General features: G+C 45.0%; 1 pseudogene; it reads right to left on the bottom strand.

The window, feature by feature from the left end:
* LOC131917010 (NACHT, LRR and PYD domains-containing protein 1a-like) overlaps positions 1–14,437 on the bottom strand; it is a 51,350-nt pseudogene that overhangs the window by 19,055 nt on the left and 17,858 nt on the right.

A 14,437-nucleotide genomic window follows, 5' to 3' on the forward strand; every position in this document is an offset into this window, starting at 1 on the left:
CTGGTCAGTTATGGACTATACCTGATGGACTATTGCTATTATTCTGAGACAAAAATGAGACAAGCACAATACATAGAGAAAATGGTCAAACTGAATGTTGAATTATGTAGCTTGCACTAATGTAAGGACATATAACTTGGAAATTCACTTCCATTGCAGAAAGAAGCAGAAATTTAATCTTTTCTAATAAGTAAAGAAAAAGAACGTACATATCTATATAAGTACACATGACTGTTTAAATCTGTTTTTCAGATATTATAATAAAATATGGTAAATATTAAAAGGAAACAATATATATACTTTCAGATAATTAGCATATATAAGGTTGGATATTCTTAATATATGCAATGCTTTATTAATCTTATCATTTTAACCTTCTATGGAATAAAATGAGAAAAACTTAAAAAAAAAGAAAGTTAATTCCCAATGCCACAGTGCTGACAGGATGAAGGATAAGATACAGTGAGATCATGAAGGGGTTAACGTCATCATCACAGAAATAGATTCCTGTGGCCTGACAGGACTTGCCACAAAAGTCACCTTGGCCTCTCATTCTCTGAGCTCCCAGTTGTGCAGTCAGATGGAACAGGAAGAAGGGCTTCTCTAGATGTAGGGTCTATGCCCTTGCCCTTCCTTGTAAACCAAACTGCCAGAAATAATCTCAATGCTTTATGTTAAGTGCCCAGTGTCAGACATTGTGTTATAGCTGCGCAAAACAAACTCACCCTGAATGCTAATCACCTAGACAGTACCTCCCAAATCTCTCTCCTTTCTGTTCTCTCTCCCCAACCATGGACTCTGCCCTGGTCCCAATATGGAGCGAGCATTTTCCTGAACCTCTGCAGCATCCTCTGACAGGCAAATTTGCTTCTAATCTGGTGCCTTCTAGCTCATTTTTTACATAGCAGCTGACCATAAGAAAATGGGTGGAGATGCCCTTTCACGGCTGAAGCGCTGGAACGCCTCTCATTTCCTCTGGGGAGAAATAAAAGACTCAGCATTGCCCATAGTTCTTGCTGTGGTGCCTGTCCCTCTCCAGACCTTCCTATGTCACTCTTTCCTGCTCACTGAACTGTAGACCAGTGGCTCTCAAATCACTGTGCTCAAATGTCACCTGAACAGCCTGCTAAACCAGAAAGCTCACTGAAGGAAGCTTCCCCACCCGAGATTCTGAGTCAGCAGGGATGGAGTGGGACTTGAGAATCTGCATTTCTTTGGAACTCCCAGGTGTTGGTGAGGCAGAGCAGATGGTCTCATGCATGGTTTCCTGTCTCTCAATGGAGCTGCTCTCTCTGCTTCCTTATCTTCCACCTCTGCCTGAAATTTTCTTCTTGGCTCAACCCATATTTCCCATCTTTGAGAGCCCATCTTAGCTCACCTCAGCTTAGGATGAGGTCAGAAGAGCAACAATGCACTCATAGGGTTCCCAGGTACAATTCCCTGGATTGTGAAGAACTAGTCTCCCCTCACCGCTGGATGAGATAATGCATGTTGAGCAATGTCTACCATGTTAACCTGTGTGCCCTCAGATCCCAAAACAGTGTGTGATGCACAGTGAATATTGCACAAATGTTTGTTCAATGAATGGATGACCTTTCTATGCCTATAGGACCCTCTGTTTCCTGTACAGTATGGCAGCTAGGAACTAGAAGACAGATGGAATTCGTGGTTATGAACTGGAATTGTCTAACCTGGGAGAGCATGTTGCTTCAGCACAGCCCCTGTGGATGGAAAATGACTTTCTTCTCCTGGGACTTTATATTCCATAGTACAGTGTGTGTGTGTGTGTGTGTGTGTGTGTGTGTGTGTGTGTGTGTGGTGTGAACATACTCCTGTGTATATATGTGTGTGAGCATTAGGGTTGGGACAGTGATACCCATGTGGTTTTGTCCTCTAAGAGATTTTCTGTATCGTTTAAAACGTGGTTTCTGCTTTCATTGTTCCAGTGGTCTGGGTTTCCTAGTGCCTACCATTAACACACTTGCTGTGCCCAGAGGACTCACCACTAACTCACCTTTCATATTCTTTGTTTTTCCAATGAAAGAACTTATGTAGGCATGTTATATAATTCTTTTTTTTTTTTCTAAAAGAAAAAAAGACAACCCCCGACATACATAACCCATTCTCACTTGGATTGCTGTGGTTCCTGGTTTCTTCCTGGCTCTATTTGTCATTCTTATCACCTCAGGACTCTTTTCCCACCTCTCAGGTCTGGAGCAGCCACAGAGGGCCTGGGTTGACCTGTAGGAGTCTGTTTCCACCCCTTACCATGTGCTGGAGATGAGCAGCTGTGGATTCTTTGCCTCCAGGGCCCTGAGCTCCATCATCACCTGGTCACTGAGAGGGGCCTGGTCCAGCCTGCAAGTACAAGAGGGAGCTGTTTCTTCTGGGATCCACCACAGGATCATGAGGCCTCAGGGTCCAGGATCCTGGACTCTGTTGTCTTTAGATGAAGCTAGTGAGGAGACTTACTAAAGCTTATTCCTCAGTCAAAACCAGGACAAAGGATGAAGAGCAGCAGATTGAGTGGGGGGAGATGTATCCATGACACAGTCTCAGTGGGGCCTGTTCAGTATTCAGGGAGATCTGAATCCAGGGTAATGACCTTTGGAACGTTCCAGAGCTGAAATGAGGGGCTGGACCTTTATACCCCACCCCCACAGGTCAGTTATTGGAAACAGACTGTCCCAGGGAAAGGTATATGACCAGAAATGAGGGTGCTCTTGTTGGAAAATGGCAGCACTGTAGCCATCAGCATTCCCAGTGGCTGGAGGTCATGGCCATATCCCCTTAGGGATTCTGGAAAGAGGACCATGACAAACTCCTATATGGCCCCACGGCCCTCCAGGGCTCCAACCACTTTCTGTTCCAGAGCTTTCTCCAACTCTGCCTTTACCTGGGCTGCTGTCTCCAGGTTGTCCCAACCAAGGCCTATTTCTCTCTCAGGCCTAGGAGTAGCCTTCCTGGCCTGTTCAATAAAATTGAATCTCACAGCACTACATTCTCATAATACCGTTGGCTGCACAGCATTCAGTGGAGATGGTCCATACTGAATCATGGCTGACAGGTGATATGTCTGTCTCTTTCCATCAAGCTTCAGGAGGACAGAGCCATGTGTGTTTGTGATTCTATCCCTAGGGTCTGGACCAATGCTTGGTACACAGGGGTCCTGATATGGATGCATGCATGCACAGATTCATGAATGAATAAATGATTGAAGCACTGTCCTGGAGTAAGGCAAACCTGGGAGTCTGTTAGGATATACAGCCTTGCTAAAACGTATGATTCCACTGTGTCCAGCTACCTACCTGGTATTGTCTTTGTTTTTACATATGTACATTTTATGTCATTTCAATCCATGAGGTGGATATGTCATTCATTTAATAGATGAAGAAACTGAGTTTTAGAGAAGATAGTGACTTACCCAAGTCCCAGGGTGTAAGTGGCACAGTTGGTCAGGAGCCAGGCTGACTGTGCATTATTTGTCCCTTTTCTTTTCTATGTCTTGTCATCTAGCAGAGCACCTGTGTCCATTCCTTTACCTCCTGCTCGAAAGTAAATTCTGAGGCCTTACTTACCACAGGATTCTGAGTTTGCAGGCAGGATTCCTGAGCCCCTCACACAGCAGCCTCACACCATGGTCACCCAGGTCATTCAGCTGCAGGTCTAGTTGAGTCAGGCTGGAGCTGAACCCGAGCACTGAGGCCAGGTCTGCACAGTAGCTGGATGTGAGGCCACAGTTGACAAGCCTGCATGGGAGATGCTCACCATCAGCTTCTCTAGGGCTCATTGTGCTTTGAAATTGAGCTCAGGTCTCCCTTTGTGAGCACTGTATGCTGTGATAACAGTGCTTAGCTCTTTGGAGTGACTTTTCTAGTCTGAGTGGATAGTCCCATGTTTCCCACAGCTGAGCTGCAGGAGCAATGGAGTACAGTTTGGGTACCACTGTACTGTTGACTGGCCATGGCAGAAATCCACAAGGCCCAGGAAAGCTGACTGGTATATTTCAAGAGCCATCTGAAGTGAAATTCACCAGCCACAGAATAGGGCATGATCTCACTTGTTATGTGAAATCTTAGTAAAGATGGAGTCCGTACAAACAAGGTAGAAGGCTGGTTACAAGGGCAGAGAGCAGGAGGGAATGGGGAGACGCCATTCCCTGGGCCTGGAGCTTTCTTCCCTCCTGCTTCATTTAGCCTCTTCCTCTGTGTTCTCCAGCTCTGCTGTAGCCACTTACTCAGGAAGTTTGCTCCTGGAGAACTCATGGGCCTGTCGTTAGCAATAGCCAGTGGGGCTCCTTGCTGAATGCCAGTCTTTCATGATCCTCAAGAGTAGAAGCCATTTGATTTTCATAACAAGTCTGGCATCTGTTACTGGTGTGATCAGGTATGTTTGGTGAACATTGGATAAATACTAAACCTCACCCCAGACCCAGCTTTTGCCTTTGCAATCCTGAAATCCACCCCAGCTTCAGGGAAGAACCCAGGCCAGACTCACCACAATGTCCTAAGGTGACATCCAGGGCATCTCAGGGTCCTACAAAGACTGTGCAGTGCATAGTAGCTCAGTGGATTTCCACTTAGGTCCAGGAACTTCAGGTTTCCTGTGAACTCAAGAGTGGAGAAGAGAATCTGCCAACTGGCATTAGTGATTGGGGTCCACCTGGACCTGAGGGGAAGAGAGAAAGAGAAGAGCATGAAGGATATGAACCATGTGTGCATGATCTGAGGTGCACAGTCTCACACAGCAGATTAGGTTTCTCTCACTCTGAGCACTAGGCCTCAATATGCTATCCCCAGGATCACCAGCTTCTACATGCTACTTTGTTCCAACATCTGTATCCTTTTCATAGCATGCTGTGTGTTCATTTTGTATGTCTCTTTCTGATTAGTCTAGGTGTCCCACAGGGTGTGAGCAGGTGGCTAACATCTCTTCTTTATAATCTACAAGCACAAAGATGATCTTGGTAATTCAGACAGCCTCTTCCTTTTGATGTAAATATACTTATTTCCTTTGGAACAGAATTCCAGAGTCTCATAAAGGAAAACTGGAAAGGGGAGGTGGGAAGAGAGCTCAGGAGAGGTGGTTGAGAGTGACTCTGTGGTGGGATGTTGAGCATGGTCATAAACATTACAGATGTCTTGGTCCATGTGTCCTTTATCTTTATAAGAGAAGGGGGAGAGGACAGACAGACAGACAGACAGACAGACAGATAGATAGATAGAGATAGAGACAGGGAGAGACAGAGATACACAGACACACACACACACACACACACACACACACACACACACACACACACACAGGCAGAGAAAGAGAGAGACAGAGAGAAAGATAGAGAGAACCACCCTGAGTGTTAGTTCATTCCATTAATGCCAGAAACCAAGCATACAGAGGCAGGAGAATGGTGAATTTTAAACTATCCTGTTACAAACCCCTAGGGGTGGGGGTAACTATGTGCCTGGTGTGTGCAACATTTGATCCCTAACACTGTAAACAACCAACAGCAAAATAAACTAAAAATAAAACCACAAGTTCCAAAACATGGATTAGAGATGGCTAACTTTGACTAAATCAAAAGTATAGGATGCTTTCTTTTAATTTACAAAACCAAAGAATGTTAAGGATACCAAATACTAAGCTTTGAAGAATGGTGTTTTTAAAAAGCTTTATTTATTTATTTATTTATTTATTTATTTATTTATTTATTTATTTACTTATTTATTTATTTTACTTTATGTGTATGTGGTAGTTCGAATGCCTTTGGCACCCATAATCTCATAATGAGTGGCACTATTAGGAGGTGTGGCTTTGTTGAAGTGGATGTGGCCATGTTGGAGGAAATGTGTCACTGTGGGGGTGGACTTTGAGGTCTGCTTTGCTCAGGATACCACTGAAGATGTCAGTCAATTTCCTGTGGCTTGCATATCAAGATGTAGCCTTCACATCTGCCATGCTCTCCACCATGATGCTAATGGACTGAACCTCTGAAACTGTACGCAAATCATCTCAATTAAATGTTTTTCTTATAAGAGTTGCCATTGTCTGCTTTCTTAGAAAATTGGGAATCCATCTCCTCCAAGATCCAGCTATACCACTCTTGGGCATATACCCAAGGAATGCTCAACCACACCACAAGAGCACTTGTTCAGCTATGTTCATATCAGCATTGTTTGTAATAGCCAGAACATGGAAACAACCTAGATGCCCTTCAACTGAAGAATGGATAAACAAAATGTGGTACATATACACAATGGAATACTACTCAGCAGAGAAAAACAATGACATCATGACGTTTGCAGACAAATGGATGGATCTAAAAAAAATCATCCTGAGTGAGGTATCCCAGACTCAGAAAGACAAACATGGTATGTACTCACTCATAGCAGGATACTAGATGTGGAACAAGGATGACTGGACTGCTACTCACATCACCAGGGAGGCTACCTGGAAAACAGGACCCCAAGAAAGACACGGGGATCGCCCAATGACAGAGAAATGGAAGAGATCTACATGAACAACCTGGACATGAGTGGGGGTAATGAAGGGCGAGAGTCGAGGGAAAGAGAGCTTGGGGGAGCAGGAGATCCCAGCTGGATCAAGAACAGAGAGGGAGAATAAGGAATAGGAGACCATGGTAAATGAAGACCACATGAGAATAGGAAGAAGCAAAGTGTTAGAGAGGCCCACAGAAATCCACAAAGATACCACTACAACAGACTGCTGGCAATGGTCGAGATACAGCCCAAACTGACCTACTCTGGTGATGGGACGGCCAAACACCCTAACTGTCATGCTAGAAACCCCATCCAACTACTGAGGGATCTGGATGCAGAGATCCATGGCTAGGCCCCGGGTGGATCTCTGGGAGTCCAGTTAATGAGAAAGAGGAGGGTTTATATGAGCAAGAATTGTTGAGACCAAGGTTGGCTAAAGCACAGGGACAAATAGCCAAACGAATGGAAACACATGAACAATGAACCAATGGCTGAGAGGTCACCAACTGCATCAGGCCCTCTGAATGGATGAGACAGTTGATTGGCTTGATCTGTTTGGGAGGCATCCAGGCAGTGGGACCGGGTCCTGTACTCATTGCATGAGTTGGCTGTTTGAAACCTGGGGCCTATGCAGGATCGCTTGGCTCGGCGTGGGAGGAGGGGACTGGACCTACCTGGACTGAGTCTACCAGGTTGATCTCAGTCCTCGGGGGAGGCTTTGCCCTGGAGGAGGTGGGAATGGGGGGTGGGCTGAGAGGAAGGTGAGGGGGGCGGGAGGGGGGAGAACAAGGGAATCCGTGGCTGATATGTAGAACTGAATTGTATTGCAAAATAAAAATAAAAAAAAAAAGAAAGAAGAAAAAAAAAAGAGTTGCCATTGTCAAGGTGTCTCTTCACAGCAATAAAAGCACATACTAAGACAGTGTATGTTGGTATGCCTGCTTGTCTGTGTGCACTCAATGCATGCAGAAACCGGCAGAGGCTTCAAGCAGGGCATTGGATCCTCTGGATTTTTTTTTTTTTTTTTTTGAGACAGAGTTTCTCTGTGTAACAGTCTTGGCTGTCCTGGAACTCACTTTGTAGACCAGGTTGGCCTTGAACTCACTGAGACTCACCTGCTTTTGTCTCCCTCAGATCCTCTGGGACTGTAGATAAAGGTGGTTGTGAGCAAGGTGGGGGAAGACGTCTGATGTGGATGCTGGGAAATATTCACACTCTCTGAAAGAGCACCAATCTCTCTTAAGAGTGGACCCACTCTCTCAGCCCCCAAAGAATGGTCATTTTGATGCATGTTTAGTATTTATACTGACTGAAAGTGGAACCTCAGAATGTGCTATTCAAACAACAACAACAACAAAAAAACAAGAGGCACCATTATGAACCGCACACACAGAAGTTGCTCACTGTGTTGGTTTGAAAGAAAATGGATCCCAAAGGGGTGGATTTTAAGAGATGTGGCCTTGTTAGAGTAGGTGTGGTCTTCCTGGAGGAAGGATGTCACTGCAGAGGCAGGCTTTGAGGTCTCATATACACTCAAGACATGCCCAGTGAGACAGTCCTTCCCATTGCCTGCATATGAACATATAGCAGCTACCTCTCCAGCACCATGTCTGCCTGAACACCGCCTTGTCCCACTGTAGCACGAATTTCTAATTGGTCTTAATAATAAAAACCCAGAGTCAGATATAGGGGTAAATGCTGAAAGATCAGAGAAGTAAAGGAGGAATCCTCAGACTGAAAGGGGGTCTAGCTCTTGTCTCCTCCTGCCTTATATTCCTCTCTCCACCTAGCCATATCACTTCCTGTTTGCACCACCTAAATGCTGGGATTAAAAGCATGTGCCACCACTGACTGGCCTCTATGTCTGTCTAGTGGCTAGCTCCACACTCTGATCTCCAGGCAAGGTTTATTTGTTAGAGGACAAACAAAATATCACCACACACCACCATGATGATAATGGACTGAATCTCTGAACTGCAAATAAGCCACCACAATCAAATGTTTTCTTGTAAGAGTTGCTGTGGTCATGGTGTCTCTTTCCAATAGAAACCCTAACTAAGACACTCACCTGCCATTTTGGATTCCTTGACTTTGGCCAGCCTCCACCTGGTTGCCTAGATCAGCAAAGGCCTCCTTGCTGATCTCCCTGCCTTGTCTTAAGTTTTTCCCTCAGATTTTATTTCTCACTAACAGCTGAAGCTTCTCCCTTTCCCATGGGGTTGTCCCCAGGCTCCTAAGGCCACTGTCCTTTGCAAGCAGGCTGGTGTTCCTTGTTTCTCTTGCTCTATCTGGTCTCTGTCTCTGTGCATACCCAGAAGTCTTCTGAAGCCCCATAGCAGACCACTTGGGCTTGCAACATCTGTATCAAGGTCATTCAAGGCTCACTTGTTTATAACCATAGACACTTGGAATTGTCTTATACTGGCCAAGAGCAGGAAAATGATCCAATTCACTATTCCCTTGACAATATCATAAGATTATTCAGAATGATATTGTGCTAGACCTTTAGTACCAGAGTAGACAGCCTTGAATCAGTAAGAAAATAAATGCGAATATAAAGTAACAGAGGTAGGGTGGCTCAGTAATCCAACAGAAAAATATATACAGAAAAGATTAAAGGGCATATCACATTTTTTTCTTTCATGCTGTGAATCAAACGTAGGGTCTTGGACTTATTAGGTGGGGTGTTTTGAATGACATGTCACTCAGTCATGGGCATATGAATGCTTGGTCCTCAATTGGTGGTACTCTTTGGGGAGGCTTAAGAGTTGTGGTTTGTGGGAGGAAATATGTCACTGGGACAGGATTTAAGATTTCAAAGCCTTGAGCCATTCCCAGAACACTCCATCTGCTTCTTGCTACTGGTTCAAGAAATGAGCTCTCAGCTGCTGCTCCAGTCACACCCTTTCCCTCTGCTATGATGAACACTTGTCCCTCTGGACCATAAGCCCAAATAAACTCTTCTATAAGTTGTCTTGGCCATGGTATTTTATTACAGTAACAGAAAGATTACCAATATACCAGGTAATCTCTCTACAAAATGAGTAACATCCATTTTCTCTGATATTTTGAGAGTTTCCCACTACGTAGCAGAGGCTGGACTTGGACTTCAGACCTTGCCTCAGCCTTCTGAGTTTGGGAAGCCAAGTGGGCATTACCAAGCTCAACTAACTATCCCAATTCTTAATGCTATCCTCTCTGAGAAATGGAATTCTGGTTAATAGCAATTTTTGTTGTTTTGATAATTGATAGGTCCTCACTTTTCTACAGCAAGTATGTTTTTGTTAGTCCATCCTACTCATATAAAACAAGAGTCATTGAGACATCTTCCTACATGTATAAGACAGTTTGATCACGTTTGTTCTCTTTGATCAGTTTCCCCTCCTCTCCTCATTCTCTTCCTGTTCTCTAACCTTCACTCCACTACTTGTAAGTTATTTGTTATCCACATGGGCTCTTACTGCGTTGTTCAGATTGGTGTCTAAGTCCTCAACTCAAGACAATTGGTATGTCCCTGATATTTGCAAGAATCAAGTCCTATTAATTAGAGTAGTTGGCTGTTTTCTCTCCCAGTTCTGAAATCCTTGGGGCAGCAACTCTATGTCTCCTCTTGCGATTGATTGATAGGGCCTGACATAAAATCAGTGCGTAATGAATCATCTATAAAGGAGAGAGACACGTAATGATACTGAGTCATCCCTTCTGCACAGTGGTAGGAGACCCTTGAAGGAGAGGTCTACATTGCTGCTGGGATTGGCAGGAGGTTAGGAATTCTTCAGGTTGAGTGCCAGGGCCATGTTACCTTCATTGACACATACAAGGAAGTCATCTGGGCAGGGAAAACAAGGGACTCTAACACATATATCTTCTGAGGTGATGATAGGAAGACCTCAGGGCCAAGGTCACCATCATGTGGATAGGGGATGATGCCCTAGGAGCTGAATGAGCAGTTTCTCAGAGAGAAATCCTAGAAAGAGAGAGGGTCAGTAACTGTAGGGCATTTGAACCTGGTGAAGGGTAAAGAAAATTTAAATCAGAGAATGAAGTGTGTTCTTGCTAAGGCATAGAGAGAGATAAAAGCTCATAGCCCATTACATAGTCAGGCACACAGAGGCAAGTAGAGAACAGTGGTCAGATTCAGCAATTAGATATTACTGATGACATGTATTTTGATGCCCTGGATCCAGCTAAGAGTGCTGCTGGTGCTCAGAACATATGTGCTCCTTGGATCTACTGGAAAGCTGGAGAGAATACTGTGTCTGGATACTCACAGAACCATCCTGGGGGCCATCATCATTTTCTCCTGCTGTGCACCAGGATTCAGCTGAAGTCCGTTGACATAATTGCAAAACTTAATGCAGAAAGTGACCACCATGAGCTCCACATCTGTCTGGACTACCAGGTTTATGTGGAACCCTGGGTTTACCATATCTACTGGGGCAGGCACACTTGTTTCTTGATACTTGTCCATTACATCTGTCAGGAGCTCCTTATCCTGAATCTCATACAGACAGTGCAGTAAACCCAGAGAACGTGGTTGATGGTATAGGGCTTCCTGTCGGATGTGCCATCGCAGGTACATTGTCTTCCAAGGAAACCTGCAGGCAAAGATCTTCTGCATTTCTCTCATTCCCTTTTCACTTAAAAGACCAAATAGGAATCGCACAGTGGGTGCCTCAAACAGGTCATGTCTTCCATAGACTTCCTTCAGTGTTTCCACAATTCTGCAGGTTTCCACATTACTATGTCCCTGCTCATTATTCTCCAAGATGTAGGACATTGCTGCAAAGAACTCCTGGAGATACAAGTGGGCAAAGCTGTAGCTCATAGAGCTGGGCTGTTTTTGAAGGATACCCATCTTCAGGAAAGTGTCAATGACATCCTCAGATAACCCTTGCTTCCAGAGATCTCTCTCACTGAACAGGGTCCTTCTTCTCCAGATCCCCTCAGCAGCCAGTGAGCAGAGATCTCTGAGCTGGGTCCCCAGAGTATGACATGGAAGAATCTGGGAAAGGTATTTCAGGAAGAGGGCTGTGGTGGTCTCTGAGGTCAGTGAGAGGTCTCTTTTCTGTTCCATCTGCTGCTTCAGGCAAGTGCAAACCAGCCAGGACACCCAGGGTACCACACACAGGGTTGAGAGCACTGGGTTTGATTTAATTAAGCTAAAAGCTGCAATTGCTTCTTGTTTCTCTGTGAAATATTTGTAGATATATTTCTTCCGTCCAGACTTCGAGAAACCCAGGACTTCCACCCAACGTGGCTGCCCCAAAGAAGGAATGAACTTCCGTAGGTCTGTGGTCCGAACTGTGAGCAGCAAGAAAGCCCCAGGCAGGATGGATTTCCCCAGCAAACTGCCCAGCAGTCTGTGCACAGGCTGTGGCTGGCTCCAGTGGAGACAGAGTTCAGGATTCTGCTCCTCCAAGACCCATGCTGGCTCATCTATACCATCCAGGATGAAGAGCACCTTCTCAGGCTGAGACAGAATCTTCTTGATGGGAGCTGCAGGGACAGCCTGGTCTTTTGCTATGAGCTCAGCCAGACTCAGCTGTTTGCACTGGGCTAGTCCTCTGCAGCTCAAGTAGAAGACATGCTGGAAGCAATCCCTGTAGAGCTGGCCTTCCTCCCATGCTCTCCTCACCTGCCTGGCCAGTGTTGACTTCCCAATCCCAGCAGCCCCCTCTAATACGACTAGTTGAGGCTTTTCCTGCGTATCCGGGTTTGGGTTAAATAAGTCTTGGATCTCAATCAGATGTCCTCTCTCCTCTCCTTTATCTTTACTCCAGCTTTTCCAGACCAACGTCTCCCAGCCTTTTGGGCAAGGTTTTTGTAGAAGTAATAGCTGTGTGAAATTTTGGAGCAAATCCTCTGTTTTCCAGGACACAGTGTGGTAAAGATTCTCTCTCTCTTCATTCTGATGTATTTCTGAAATGAATCATAAATTAGGGAAGAATGATGGAGCATAACTGTCCACAGTAGAGTTGTTTCTCCTTTCATTCTTTCTTTTCTTTCTCTTTTCTTTTCACTCTTCAACACCTGGATAACATCTGTCTAAGCTGTACAACATACTGGCTGTGGGCACTGGGATATTCTGAACAGCGCAGTGCAAAGAATGTGAGATTGAGACTAGAAGGATCTAGTTCAAGTCTTCACTTGTCTAATTAATAATAATGCTGTACAATGTTCATTCACACTCTAGATATTTATTAATGTTTTACTCTGTGCCATATCTGCTCTAGCGGCAGAGAATAAAGAGTGAGTTCACAGGCACAACTCTGTCCTCATTCAGTCTATGGGATGATCCCATAGCTCCACTGTGCTTCAGCTTTCCCATCTGTAATTGGGGGCTGTGATCTCTACTGCAAGAGGCCATGGTGTACTGGGGAGATTATAGATATTGTAGCCAATGTCTGCTCCTGACAGATCACTTTGGCCCCCACCATTGTAGTCCTGACAACATCATTCTGTAAGTTCTGAGATTGTGTGTCTGAAGGGATGGTCTTGGGATGCTTAGAGTTCATGTTTCACTGAACCAGGCTCATAGGAACTCACAAACTTTAGACTGACAGCTGTGGAACCTGCATGGGATCGGACTAGATGCTCTGCATACGGGAGTCAGTTGTGTAGCTGGGTCTGTTTGAAGGGCACTGGGCAGTGTGATCAGGATCTATCCCTGGTGCATGAGCTGGCTTTCTGGATTCCATTACTTATGGTCAGACACCTTACTCACCCTTGATGAAGTGGGGAAGGACTTGGTCCTGCCTCAACTGAGTGTACCAGGCTTTGTTGTCCCCCCATGGAAGAACTCATCATTTTAGAAGAGGGGATGAGGGATGGGTTGGGGGGGGGAGAGGTAGGGGTAGGGGGAATGGGAGGATGGATGTGAGGGGGATCTGTGGTTGGTATGTAAATTGAGTAAAAATAAATTAAAAAAAAAGTTCATGTTTCAAGACAGACTTGATCCCCTCTCCCTAGGCCTGGCAGTTCCAGGCATATTTTGTACTTCCTTCCAGATATCATTGGTAACAACAAGCCTTGTTTGTGACTACTGTTTGGAAGTCTTTAGTTCCCACTGAAACTCATTTGACCCTTGGGGACAAAGGTCTAGTGTGAGTATCTGGAGTCATGGGGGAAGTCCCCTTATTAGGTGACCAATGGTTTTTTTTTTCTAGAAATGGGCAAGCTGTTGTGGGAAGGGCTTCCTTTTCTTTCCTGCAGGCACCTGCTTGCCTGAGTACTTTTTTTTTTCTTAAGCAGAGCAGTTACAGTCTTTCTTATTCTTGGACATCAAACTCCAAACGTATAATTAAGTATACAAGTTTAAAAAAAAAAAAACAAAAAACCAACCAACTAAACACACAAACAAAAAGGCCACTAAGCATGGTTGTATAGTCCTGTAATTCATCACTCAGAAGACAGAGGCAGGACAATCAGGAACTCAGGGCCAGCTTTTCCATATGGTGAGTTTGGAAACATCCTGGGCTGTAATCTGTCAGTCGGTCAGTCAATTAATCAATCAACCAATCAAACAACAGGAATAACAAAAGTTACCCAGTCTCAGTTTCCTGTCCTGCCAATGGACAACACACGAACACACTTGCTCTTGATGTCACCTGCCCTACTCTTCACGCAGCACACTGGCTTCCTCCCTTCTGCCCTACTCCCCCTTCCTCCAACCACTGCATCTGAAGAGTCCTCTCTCTAGGTGGACCTGACCACAAATCTCATCTCAGCATCTTCTTTGGAAGGAACTCAAGACAAAACAGATAAGAGGATGCCCCATGGACCAGAATTCAAGTTCATCCCTCAGCACCTGCTGGTTTCCCAAAGTACAAGGCAGTTGCCTGTCCTGCCTTAGCTAAAATACTGAAGAATATTTGGGGAGATCACAGAGTGTAGTATGAGTTCATAGAATTAGCTATTGAGAGCCTGGCTTCAGGGGC

The sequence above is a fragment of the Peromyscus eremicus genome, chromosome 8a, assembly GCF_949786415.1.
Source record: "Peromyscus eremicus chromosome 8a, PerEre_H2_v1, whole genome shotgun sequence".
Lineage (NCBI taxonomy): Eukaryota > Metazoa > Chordata > Mammalia > Rodentia > Cricetidae > Peromyscus > Peromyscus eremicus.